This window comes from Bubalus bubalis, chromosome 4, assembly GCF_019923935.1.
Source record: "Bubalus bubalis isolate 160015118507 breed Murrah chromosome 4, NDDB_SH_1, whole genome shotgun sequence".
NCBI classification, from domain to species: domain Eukaryota; kingdom Metazoa; phylum Chordata; class Mammalia; order Artiodactyla; family Bovidae; genus Bubalus; species Bubalus bubalis.
The window spans coordinates 19,601,137-19,615,610 of record NC_059160.1 but is presented as its reverse complement, the minus strand read 5'-3'; the positions used below and the strand labels follow the sequence as shown (position 1 = coordinate 19,615,610).

General features: G+C 38.2%; 1 non-coding gene across 1 annotated transcript; it reads left to right on the top strand.

Annotated features, from left to right (window-relative positions):
* The first annotated feature begins 13,835 nt into the window (after positions 1-13,835).
* Positions 13,836-13,907, top strand: TRNAC-GCA. Its single transcript has one exon. It is a non-coding gene; the product is annotated as a tRNA-Cys (tRNA).
* The last annotated feature ends 567 nt before the right edge of the window (positions 13,908-14,474 follow it).

Sequence of the window (14,474 nt, the reverse complement as noted above, 5' to 3'; positions counted from 1 at the left end):
CTCAAGGATGGAAACTTAAATTACAATAACTGTTTGATGATCACCTGATACAAGAGAAATCAGTGCAATACAAACTGTATGAAAAACTTTAATTACCCAGACTAGATTCTTTAACAAGATACCACCAACATCATCTGCCTGGGGAGCAGGGATGGGGCCGGGGGGAAAGGATGGGGCGGGGTGGGTGGGGGACAGTGTGTGGAAAACAGGAGATTTTTCCACAAACTCAAGTTGGGTATATACAGTGTTGTGTGGGGTTAGTCGTTCAGTTGTGTCTGACTCTTTGTGACCCCGTGGACTATAGCCTGCCAGGCTTCTCTGTGCAAGGAATTCTCCAGGCAAGAATACTGAAGTGGGTTACATTTCCTTCTCCAAGGAATCTTCCCAACCCAGGGATCAAACCCAGTTCTCCAGCATTATGGGAGGATTCTTTACCACCTGAACCACCAGCGATGAACCATTCATAAGGAGGTTTGAGGGGAGCTAGAGTCATGGCACCTTTCAAACCAGGGTACAACTGAAAGGATATGTGGTATCCCAAAGTTATAAGACTTCTGTTTCTTATTCTTAGAGTTGGTATCTGCACATTACTTCCCCAGGATCTAATTCTTGCCTGGGCACTACTGTAGACAGAAATGTGAAACCTAGAGGAAATCAGAATGATTCAGGGAAGTCCTCTCGGACCATCTGTTCTAATACAACCACCCTCAATCTACTCATTTGGTTGTTATCACATGCACAGATTTATCTACTTATTCATTCATTCAAAAAATAATTACTGAGTATCCACTCCCTGGCAATGTGCTAGGTGCTGAGGATGGACCATTGAACATGTTGCTGTATTCAACATCAACACTGATGCTCTCATCCTGCTTACATGCAAATGGAGGGAGATAATAATGAAATGATCAACAGAACAAACAAACACTGTGTAATAATTTAGTTGATGAGAAAATGGCAAGTTTTTCTCATCAATGATGAAGAATAAAGCAAGTTTCCAACATAAAACTTGAGGTTGATTTGAAATTTCTGCAAGGGAAGAAGTTGAAAAATCACAATTAAATAATAGGCAAAAGTTGGTTGAAATACAGCAGTAGCAATGGAGGTGGAAACTTTACATGTATCAAGAAATAATTCACAGATGGATAAGATGTAGTATCTATGACAAAAAGTGGAGTTACTGATGCTTCAGGTTATTTTTGGCCTGAGCTACTGGGATGAAAATACCATTAATTGAGGGACTTCCCTGATGGTCCAGTGATTGGGACTGTAACTTCTAATTCAGGGGGCATGGGGTCAATCCCTCATCTGGGACCTAAGATCCCAAACGCCTTGTGGCCAAACAACCAAAACAACAGAAGCAATATTGTAGCAAATTCAATAAAGACTTCAAAAATGGTCCACATCAAAAAATCTTTTTCAAAAAAACATTAATTGAGATGTGAATGAGTGGAAAATAACCTTATATGAAAGGCAAATTTTGAAGATCAGTTTTGAACATTTTGAGAACAAGGTGCTTATTTAACTATGGAGTAGGAAGGTTGGGTAAACAGTTGATGGACAGGTATGGAAAGAATCAACTTGTGGACATAGTATGGGAAGGAGAGGGTGGGATGAACTGGGAGAGTAGAACTGAAACATATGCATTCAGTTCAGTTCAGTCACTCAGTCATATCAGACTCTTTGATACCCCATGGACTACAGCATGCCAAGCTTCCCACTGACCATCACCAATTCCCAGAGCTTGCTTAAACTCATGTCTATTGAGTTGGTGATTCCATCCAACCATCTCATCCTCTGTCATACCCTTCTACTCCTGCCTTCAAAGTTTCCCAGCATCAAGGCCATTTCTAATGAGTCAGTTCTTCTCATCAGATGGCCAAAGTACTGGAGCTTCACCTTAAGCCTCAGACCTTCCAATAAATATTTAGGACTAATTTCCTTTAGGATAAACTGGGTTGATCTCCTTGCAGTCCAAGGGACTCTCAAGAGTCTTCTCCAAAACCACAGTTCAAAAGCATCAATTATTAGGTGCTCAGCTTTCTTTATAGTCCAACTTTCGCATCCATACATGACTACTGGAAAAACCATAATCTTGACTAGATGGACTTTGTCCCTGCTTTTTAATATGCTGTCTAGGTTGGTCATAGTTTTTCTTCCAAGGAGCAAGCGTCTTTTAATTTCATGGCTGCAGTCACCATCTGCAGTGATTTTGGAGCCAAGAAAATAAAGTCTGTCACTATTTCCATTGTTTCCCCATCTATTTGCCATGAAGTGATGTGACTGGATGCCATGATCTTTGTTTTTTGAATGTTGAGCTTTAAGCCAACTTTTTCACTCTCCTCTTTCACTTTCATCAAGAGGCTCTTCAGTTCCTCTTCACTTTCTGCCATAAGGGTCGTGTCATCTGCATATCTGAGGTTATTGATATTTCTTCCAGTAATCTTGATTACAGCTTGTGCTTCATCCAGTCTGGCATTTTGCATGATATACTCTGCATATAAGTTAAATAAGCAGGGTGACAATAAACAGCCTTTCTGTACTCCTTTCCCAATTTGGAACCAGTCCATTGTTCCATGTCCGGTTCTAACTGTTGCTCCTTGACCTGCATACACATTTCTCAGAAGGCAGGTAAGGTGGTCTGGTATTTCCATCGCTTTTAAGAATTTCCCACAGTTTGTTGTGATCCACACAGTCAAAGGCTTTGGCATAGTCAATAAAGCAGAAGTAGATATTTTTATGGAACTCTCTTGCTTTTTCTGTGATCCAAGGGATATTGGCAATTTGATCTCTTGTTCCTCTGCCTTTTCTAAATCCAACTTGAATATCTGGAAGTTCTCAGTTCATGTACTGCTAAAGCCTGGCTTGGAGAATTTTGAGCATTACTTTACTAGCATGTGAGATGAGCGCAAATGTGCAGTAGTTTGAGCATTCTTTGGCATTGCCTTTCTTTGGGGTTGGAATGAAAACTGACCTTTTCCAGTCCTGTGGCCACTGCTGAGGTTTCCAAATTTGCTGGCATATTGAGTTCAGCACTTTCACAGTATCATATTTCAGGATTTGAAATAGCTCCACTGGAATTCCATTACCTCCACTAGCTTTGTGCATAGTGATGCTTCCTAAGGCCCACTTGACTTCAAATTCCAGTATGTCTGGCACTAGGTTAATGATCACATCATCGTGGTTATCTGGGTCAGTAAGATCTTTTTTGTATAGTTCTTCTGTGTATTCTTTTCACCTTTTCTTAATATCTTCTGCTTCTGTTAGGTCCATACTGAAACATATACAGTACCATATGTGAAATTAGACTGCCAGTGGGAATTTGCTGTATGACACAGCAAGCTCAAATCAGGTAGTCTGTGACAACATAGATGGGTTGGATGGATTGGGAGATGGGAAGGGACATATGTATACCTATGGCTGATTCATGTTGCTGTATGGCAGAAATCAACACAGTATTGTAAAGCAATTATCCTACAATAAAAGTAAATAAGTTTTGAAAGAATATAGGTAGTTTTTAGACCATGGAGCTGGATGGGCTTGTCTGAGAAGCTGATATAGATAGAGTATTATAAGAAACAAAAGAAAAAAGAAAGGATTCTACAGACAGAAGGAATATCTAGTGACTTAGAAAGAGAAAGAGTTTCATGTAAGTCAAATAGAGAGAGAAAGTGAGAAGACAGTGAGAGAGAGAGAGGAGAGATGGAGGGAAAAATAAAGAAATCTAGAGTTGTAGGAACCTCCCTGGCAGTCCAATGGCCAAGACTCTGCATTCCAATGCAGGGGATGTGGGTTCAATCCCTGGTCAAGGAACTAAGATCCCACACGTCACATAGTGTGGGAAAGAAAAAAAAAATCTGGAGTTACATATATTTAAAAAAAAAGACACTTAAACAAATCTTTGTGTTATTCTCCAGCTAGATAGATCTATTCAGTTTCAGATATAAGGTAGACACAAAAGTGGATTAAATTATAGAGGAATAACCAAATTGTATTTGTTAACTCACATAGCTGTGACAAGAAACATGAAATAGTGATTCTGCTGTTACTAAAAGAAATTTACAATCCCATTTGTGCGCCTCCAGAAACAAACATTTAAAGAGGAAAAAAAAAAAATATATATATATAGGCTTCACTGAATTTAAAGGTACATAGGGTTCTATATTTTTACTCCTTATTAATATTCTCATTTTATCCTTTTCAATTAACTCAGTTGTTTGCTTTTTTGACCTATGTTTTGTATTAGGGTTTTCTTACAGTAGTGTTATAAACCAGACTCATTATAATAAGTTATAATTAGAGTATCAAGCTATGACCTTAGCTACCTCTTTTTCTTAAGATTTGATTGAAATTGTAAACTTCCATTACCTTTAAAAAATACCCTTGAAATGTGTAACTTCCTGTTTCTAAGAAAAGAAGTTCAATTAACTTCCTATAAATTGCATAGCTTTTGTGATGAAATCAAGAGAAACATGTACAGGAAACAGATGTGTGGGAGTAACATCTTTATTTGAGTGCAAAAAATTCTGAGATATTAGTGAAAAATGAGTTTTCTTAAAACCTGGCAAATTGAAAATTTACTCCAACATTGAAAGTAAGATGTTGCCTATATTGTCTACAACTGGTTTATTATGCAGCCCCTTTGCAAGATTTATTGGGCTTCCCAGTGGCTCAGTGATAAAGAAACCGTCTGCAATGCAGGAAAAATAAGAAACGTGGGTTTGACCCCTGGGTCAGAAAGATCCTCTGGAGAAAGCAATGGCAATCCACTCCAGGATTCTTGCCTGGGAAATCCCATGGATAGAGAAACCTAGTGAGCTACAGTCGGTGGGGTCACACAGAGTCAGACAAGACTGAAGCGAATGAGCATGAACAAGATTTATTATTAAATACCTCCTTTTTACCAACTTACGTTATTGTATCATTTTAGAATTACACTTTTGCAGGTTCAGTTCTGATCAGTCGCTCAGCCATGTCCGACTCTTTGTGACCCCATGGGCCGCAGCATGCCAGGCCTCCCTGTCCATCACCAACTCCTGGAGTTTACTCAGACTCATGCCCATTGAGTCAGTGATGCCATCTAACCATCTCATCCTCTGTTGTCCCCTTCTCCTCCCACCTTCAATCTTTCCCAGCATCAGGGTCTTTCAAATGAGTCAGCTCTTCACATCAGGTGGACAAAGTATTGGAGTTTCAGCTTCAACATGAGTCCTTCCAATGAATATTTAGGACTGATTTCCTTTAAGACGGACTGGTTGGATCTCCTTGCAGTTCAAGGGACCCTCAAGAGTCTTCTCCAAAACCACAATTCAAAAGCATCAATTCTTCAGTGCTCAGCTTTCTTTATACTTCAACTCTCACATTCACACGTGACTACTGGAAAAACCATAGGCTTGACTAGATGGACCTTTGTTGGCAAAGTAATGTCTCTGCTTTTTAATATGCTGTCTAGTGAGTGAACTCCAGGAGTTGGTGATGGACAGGGAGACTTGGTGTGCTGCAATTAATTGGGTCGCAAAGAGTCGGACACGGCCGAGCGACTGAACTGAACTCAACTGAACTAGGTTGGTCATAACTTTCCTTCCAAGGAGCAAGCGTCTTTTAGTTTCATAGCTGCAGTCACCATCTGCTGTGATCTTGGAGCCCCCAAAAATAAAGTCTGCCACTGTTTCCACTGTTTCTCCATCTATTTGCCATGAAGTGATGGGACCATATGCCATGATCTTAGTTTTCTGAATATTGACCTTTAAGCCAACTTTTCCACTCTCCTCTTTCACTTTCATCAAAAGGCTCTTTAGTTCTCCACTTTCTGCCATAAGGGTGGTGTCATCTGCATATCTGAGGTTATTGATATTTCTTCCAGCAATCTTGATTCCAGCTTGTGCTTCATCCAGCCCAGCATTTCTCACGATGTACTCTGCATATAAGTTAAATAAGCAGGGTGACAATATACAGCCTTGATGTACTCCTTTTCCTATTTGGAACCAGTCTATTGTTTCATGTCCAATTCCTTTTTTTTTTTCTTTTTCCCATTGTTACTTAAGTTTTATTGGCTACATAGTATTTTACCGGATAGGTATTCCATAACTATTAAGCTATTCTATAGTTTATTCCACATGTCCAGTTCTAACTGTTGCTTCCTAACCTGCATACAGACTTCTCAGGAGGCAGGTCAGGTGGTCTGGTATTCCCATCTCTTTCAGAATTTTCCACAGTTGGTTGTGATCCACACAGTCAAAGGCTTTGGCATAGTCAATAAAGCAGAAATAGATGTTTTTTTTCTGGAACTCTTTTGCTTTTTCGATGATCCAGGGGATGTTGGCAATTTGAACTCTGGTTCCTCTGTCTTTTCTAAAACCAGCTTGAACATCTGGAATTTCATAATTCATGTATTGTTGAAGCCTGGCTTGTAGAATTTTGAGCATTACTTTACTAGCATGTGAGGTAAAATGATTTATTTATAAGGTTTATATCTCAAACTGGACTGTAGACATTCAAGGCAAGGACCATGGCATTCATCATTTTACTTCTCATGGTTCTTACTCTTTTGATATTTATTGAGAAGCATGGTACTCTAGTGTTTTGCAGTTTAAAGTCTCAATAAATCAGGATTTTCCTATTTGATTAATCAATTTAATATTGGATAAGCAACAGAGGATGAGATGGCTGGACAGCATCACTGACTTGAAAGATGTTAGTTTGACTGAACTCCAGGAGTTGGTGATGGACAGGGAGGCCTGGCATGCTGCAATTCATGGGGTCACAAAGAGTGGCACATGACTGAGCGACTGAACTGAACTGAACTGAAGCTATATTGTATTTTTGAATATTAGATGTTTATTGAGTTTACCATTAGATTGTCTTCAATTCAGTATACCTGTTATTCAAACCCGTTAGTCATCGGCTCTTTGAAAAAATGTATACATATATATAGGCTTTTGCCATTTCCTACTCCAGGGGAATGATAATTATAAATATAAATTTTGTCTTCTCAGCATCTTCCTTCCTATTTCTTTGGGAAAATTTTCAGCTCACATAATGTGGTTTGGGAGATTGTCAACCTGATTTTATCATTCTCTTGGTTAAAGTGATTACTTTAAAAATGGGCAGCTGATCAATAGACACATGAAAAGATGCTCAACAGCAACTAATCATCAGGGAAAATATAAATCAGAATCACAATGAAATATCACCTCACAACTGACAAAACAGTAACAAAAAGAAAACAAAAAAATAAGTATTGGTGAGGATGTAGAAAAAAGAGAACTCTGCTGCACTATTGTCAGGAATGTAAATTGGTGTGGTCATTGTGGAAATAGTATGGAGAGTCCTCCAAAAATTAAAAAAGAATTATATGATCCAGCAATTCCACTTTATCTGAAGAAAATCAAAACATTAATTTGAAAAGATGTAGGCATCCCTATATTCACAGCAGCATTATTTACCATAGCCAAGAAATGGAAGCACCCTAAGTGCCCATCAGTAGATGGATGGATAAAGAAGATGAAATAAAATATTAGTCAGCCATAAAAGAGAATGAAATCTTGTCATCTGCAACAACATGGATGGATCTAGAAGGTATTATGCTAAGTGAAAGATCACAAAAAGACAAATACTGTATGATTTCTCTTATACATGGGATCTAAAAGAATAATGAACAAAAGTAATGAAACAGAAACCAAGTAATAGATGCACAGAACAGTTGGTTACCAGAGGGAAGGAGAGTGGTTGGAGGTGGGACATAGGTAAGGAAGATTAAGAGAAACAAAGTTCCCTCACTTTTCTTTTTCTTTCTTTTCTTTTCTTTCTTTCTTTCTTTTTTTTTTTTTTTTTTGATGCTGTCTGTGTTCTTCCTTCCTTTTTTTTTTCTATACAGTAGAAACGAACACAACAGTGTAAATCAACCATACTTCAATAAAAAAATAATTTTAAAAAGACATACAAATTTTCAGTTGCAAAATAAATGAGTCACAGTTATGGGAGAGGGAGAGGGTGGGATGATTTGGGAGAATGGCATTGAAATATGAATAATATTATATATGAAACGAGTCACCAGTCCAGGTTCGATGCAGGATACTGGATGCTTGGGGCTGGTGCACTGGGACTCAGAGGGATGGTATGGGAGGGAGGAGGGAGGAGGGTTCAGGATGGGGAACATGTGTATACCTGTGGTGGATTCATGTTGATATATGGCAAAACCAATGCAATATTGTAAAGTTAAAAAAATAAAAAATAAATAAATTAAAAAAAATGTACTATCTAGGGAATACAGTTAATAATTAAGTAAAATCCTGTTTGGTGACAGATTAAAACTAGATTTACTATGTTTTGAAATTTAGAGGAATATTGAATCACTATGTTGTGTATTAGGAATTAATATAGTGTAAGTCAACCATATTTCTAAAACCAACAAACTCATACAAAAAGAGATCAGATTAGTGGCTATCAGAGGTGGAGGAAAGGGGATAGAAAGGAAATTGGATTAAGGTGATTAAAAGTTACAAACTCTAGCTGCAAGATTAATAAGTACTAGGAACGTAGTGTACAATATGATAATTAACACTACCATACATTATATGTGAAAAGTATTAGGAAAGTTAATCTTAAAAGATCTCATCTCAATAAAAAAATTATTTTTCTATTTCATTTTAGTTCAATTCAGTTCAGTCTCTCAGTTGTGTCCGACTCTTTGAGACCCCATGAATTGCAGCATGCCAGGCCTCTCTGTCCATCACCAACTCCTGGAGTTCACTCAAACTCATATCCTTCGAGTCGGTGATGCTATCCAGCCATCTCATCCTCTGTCGTCCCCTTTTCCTCCTGCCCCCAATCCCTCCCAGCATCAGAGTCTTTCCCAGTGAGTCAACTCTTCGTATGAAGTGGCCAAAGTACTGGAGTTTCAGATTTAGCATCATTCCTTCCAAAGAACACCCAGGACTGATCTCCTTTAAAATGGACTGGTTGGATCTCCTTGCTGTCCAAGGGAATCTCAAGAGTCTTCTCCAACACCATAGTTCAAAAGCATCAATTCTTCGATGCTCATTTATGTTATATCTATGAGATGACTGATGTTCAGTCAACCAGTTGTTGGAATCATTTCATAATGTATGTAGGTCAAATCACTGTGCTGTACACCTTAACACTTCTGTAAATAAAATCATGTATGCTTTGCTTTTGTATGAGTCATTTTTATGTTTTCTACAAATGTGGGGGGGGTGTTTCATGCAAAATATGCACTTCCATGTGTTTCCTGGAGAATCAAAACATTCATCATGAGTACCCTCCGAAACGTCAGATTCAAGAGAGTTGGAGAAGCAGGTATTACCGAGACATAGGCTACAGAAAAATTCTACATTTTCTCATTCCTCTGTAGTACTGCTCTCGGGGAGAAAAGATTACATGGATAATCCAAAAAATAAATAGATCAAGGATGAAACTCTACTTTATTTATTTATTTATTTATTTGCTATTTTGCCCCCAATGTTTCTTTAGACTGTGTTTTAGGTCAGGTTCCTCAGGAAACAAACTCTCAGGTGGAGCTTTGCATACAGGTGGTTAACTAGGGAGGTACCCCCAAATCAACACCTGTGGGAGAGAAAGAGAAACTTCTGTTCGGGTAGAGAGAAACTGAACTGTGTGACTCAGTCCCAACAAAACATTTAGCTGCCACCATAGGGAGCTCTGAATCTGAGTGGTCCTTAAGGCAGGTCTGGCATAAGGCAAGTTTATAGTCTTGCATGGAATAATCATTTGATGCAGTTATTTCTGAGGGAGAATGTGCCTTTGAGAAGGTGGTATGTTTTGGCTGAAAGCCATACCATAGAGATTCAGCTGCAAACTTTGAAACACCAACTCCTATCAACTGAGGGAATGAATCCTTCAGTCAAGGATGGGGCCATGCCACTGCATCTAACACAGATAGAAAATTATTTTCTAAACCAAAAGACATAAAAGTAAGAATATATATATAATTTTCTTGATTAGAATCCTTTGCTTAGGGCTTGAATCATATATTAAAATGTCTATTAAAAATACCCAGTTGAATCCCCTACAAGGTCTAGAAACTGACCTCATCATGTTGATTCTCTCCAAGTCCAGTCTTATTTTCTATGTTACTTAAGGAACACTGCATGCTGCACACAATTTTCTTTTTTTTTTTAATTTTATTTTATTTAACTTTACAATATTGTATTGGTTTTGTCATATATCAAAATGAATCTGCCACAGGTATACATGTGTTCCCCATCCTGAACCCGCCTCCCTCCTCCCTCCCCATACCATCCTTCTGAGTCATCCCAGTGCACCAGCCCCAAGCATCCAGTATCGTGCATCGAACCTGGACTGGCGACTCGTTTCATATATGATATTATACATGTTTCAATGCCATTCTCCCAAATCTTCCCACCCTCTCCCTCTCCCACAGAGTCCATAAGACTGTTCTATACATCAGTGTCTCTTTTGCTGTCTCATATACAGGGTTATTGTTACCATCTTTCTAAATTCCATATATATGCATTAGTATACTGTATTGGTGTTCTTCTTTCTGGCTTACTTCACTCTGTGTAATAGGCTCCAGTTTCATCCACTTCATTAGAACTGATTCAAATGTATTCTTTTTAATGGCTGAGTAATACTCCATTGTGTATATGTATTTCTGAATCAAAACACAAGGACAATATCTGACTTTCTATTTTTGCATCTCCTCTCCTTGAATTCCTTTATCAAATTAATCAAAGACTTCTTTACTAATTGTGTCTTTAATTCAACAACTTTCCTTCATTTCAACTGCCACCACTTTAGACTTGAACACAATCACGTCTTTAAGACAACTGTTTGTTCCAGTACATCCTATACAAGTCAGTCTGAGTGATCCCTCTAAAAATGAATATCTGAATCCAGTTAGTAGCCAACCTAGAACACTGCAGAGATTTACCACTGTACTTGGAATAATTCTAAACCATTTAACAACATTTATTTGGCCCTTTGTAATTTGGCTCTAACTTTTGCTTCACTCTCTAGTCTCACTTTATTCTAGGTTATTGGATTTCTTTGTATGTGTGTGTATAGCTCAGTCATGTCCAACTCTCTGTGACCCCTTAGACTGTGGCTCTCCAGATACCTCTATCCATGGAATTCTTCAGGCAAGAATACTGAAGTGGGTTGCCATTTCATTCTCCAGGGGATCTTCCTGACCTGGAATCAAATCTGGGTCTTCCACATTGCAGGCAAATTCTTTACTATCTGAGCCACCAGGAAAACCCTTTGGATTTCTTTCAGTCTCTCTAATTGACTATTCTTCCTCCCATCTTTGAGACTTGTACTATTTGTCCCAATCAAAAGCTCTTCTCCTGTCTTACTTCAGTTGAGTTTAGTTCAGTTCAGTTAAGTTTCTCAATCATGTCCAAGTCTTTGCAACCACATGGACTGAAGCATGACAGGCTTCCCTGTCCATCATTGACTCCTGGAGTTTACTCAAACTCATGTCCATTGAGTTGGTGATGCCATCCAACCATCTCATCCTCTGTTGTCCCCTTCTCCTCCAGCCCTCAATCTTTCCCAGCATCAGGGTCTTTTCAAATGAGTCAGTTCTTCCCATCAGGTGGCCAAAGTATTGGAATTTCATTCAACATAAGTCCTTCCAATGAACACCCAGGACTGATCTCCTTTAGGATGGACTGGCTGGATCTCCTTGCAGTCCAAGGGATTCTCAAGTCTTCTCCAACATCACAGTTCAAAAGCATAAATTCTTCAGCTTTCAGCTTTCTTTATAGTCCAACTCTCACATCCATAAATGACTACTTGAAAAGCCATAGCTTTGACTAGATGGACCTTTGTTGGACCTGTCTTATTTACCACATATTAAATATGAAGTAAACTTTTACTCCTCATATTAAATATTACTTTTTACATAACACTATCCTCATACTTAAGTAAACTCCCCAATATGTTTCTATGTGCTATGCTATGCTTAGTTGCTCAGTCATTGTGATTCCATGGACTGTAGCCTACTAAGCTCTTCTGTCCATGGAGATTCTCCAGGTAGGAATACTGGTTATCTCTCTTTATTTTTATTATCAATACAAGAAACAAACTTCATCACAATTATGTGTTTGTCTGGCCAAACATCAGTGGAAATGGAGTTATGACCTACAGAAAGTTATCCCTTTATAAAGTCAACAACAATATTGACTAAATTGTCAAAATGAATTTTCTTAGAATGCTGGAAATTCACAAAGACTTGCAAAAATCTACTACAACTTATTCAAGAAAACAGCTGCATCTCCTTAAGAATAGGGACTTCAGGGGAGTTTTCACTTTGTCATCCGTTTCTTCTCAGCCACATAGTAGACTTGGAACCCAGCAGTCTTGCAACTACAGTAGTTGTGAAAACCAGTGACAGAACAGGAACTGGAAGGGACATTAACAATTTGGAGGTCCTCAAAAATGATTATCAGAGTAGTCATTATTTGAACCAGCTGGCACCTCCCTGGTAATTCCCACCTGTAGGGTAAATTTTTACTTGACCTGAAACAGTCAAACAGAACTTGCTCAGTGAAGCCAACTTTTTCCCCAAAGACATTTGTCAAAAACTATCAGTACCAGTTGTTGAAAATTATACCTTCCTGATGTGGAAGTAAGTGTCGGAGCAAAGAAAAGGCTGATAAAGATAATTTAAGAGAGAAACTTGGGGGATGCAACTATCATAGAAGGCTTTGAAAAATTTAACATGCTTTTAGAAATATGGAAAGTGACATTCAAGTATAAGGCTGTGAACATGTTCAAGAAAGACGTGATAAGGCACTAAATTCTCACTTCTGACTGACAAGGCTCTGTACGAAGATTAACACAAAGCTTTTCAGTTGGCTATTTTAAATATTTTCAAAGGAATAAGGCAACCATGCTCTCAAGCATGTATGAGAATAATGTCTCAGCAAGTAGAAAATCTCAGTAAAGACACAGAGAAACAAAAACACACAAAAGAAACAAATAGAATTTCTGGAGTTGAAAATTACAAGAAGTGAAATTAAAAACTGACTAGCAGAGCTTAACAGTGGTTTTGGCTAAAGAAAGAATCAATGAACTTGAGAGTAAATTGACTGAGAGTATCCAGTCAGGGAAAGAGAAGAAAAAAAAAAAAGAAGAAGAAGAAAAACCTCATAGAGGTTTGGAACACTAACAAGCAAATCTATGTAGGCATATAGGAGCCCCAGAGGGGGAGGGATGGAAAGGAGTAGAAAGTTTTTAATTATAATTACATAAATTTCAGGTGTACAGTATTATAATTAAATGTATATATACACAACAGAGTGATCACTAAATACTAACCATCATCATGCAGTTGACCTTCTTCGGTCATTTAATCCATCCCACCATCACCTTCCCCTCTGGTAACCAATAATTTGACTGCTATACCTATAAGTTTGTTTTTGTTTATTTTTGTTTGTTCATTTGCTAATTTTTTTTGATTCCACATATAAGTGAAATCATATGATATTTGTCTTTCTACTTCTGACTTGTTTCACTCAGGCTAATGTTCACATATGTAGATGTTTATTTCTGGCCTCTCAGTTCTGTTCCAGCAATCTCTGTGTCTCTTTTTGTGTTGGTACCCCACTATATAACTATAGTATATATAGCAGTTTCTCATTGTTTTGTAGTATGGTTCAACATCAGGCTGAGGAATATTTTCAGGGTTGTTGTTCTTCAAGATTGCTTTGACTATTCATGGTCTTTTTGATTCCATACAAACTTTAGAATTATTTGTTCCAGTTTTGTGGAAAATGTCATGAGTATCTTGATAAGCACTGCATTGTATTTGTAGTCTGTTATTGGCTTCTCTGGTGGCTCAGACGGTAAAGCGTCTGCCTGCAGTGCAGGAGACCCAGGTTCGATCCCTGGGTGGGGAAGATCCCCTGGAGAAGGAAATGGCAACTCATTCCAGTACTCTTGCCTGGAAAATGCCATGGACTGAGGAGCCTGGGAGGCTACAGTCTATGGGGTCGCAAAGAGTCAGACACGACTGAGCAACTTCACTTTTTGGGTTACAGACATTTTAACAATATTAGTTCCCAATCTATGAGCACAGAATATTTTCCATTTATTTATGTTTTCTTCAATTGCTTTCACTAATATCTTATAGCTTTAAGTACAAACCTTTTACCTACTTGGATAAGTTTGTTCCTAGGTCTTTTATTCTTTCTGGGTAATTGAAATGGAACTTATTTTATCTTTCTGATAGTTTGTTATTAGTATGTAAAAATGCCAGACATTTCTATATATTGATTCTGTATCTTGTAACTTTGCCAAATTCACTTACTACTTCTAGCAGGATTTGGGGGTGGAATTTTTAGTGTTTTTCTATATATAGCATTGCTCAGTCATGTCTGACTCCTTGTGGCCCCATGAACCACAGCACTCCAGGCCTCCCTGTCCATCAAACCCAAGTCCTGGAGTCCACCCAAACCCATGTCCAT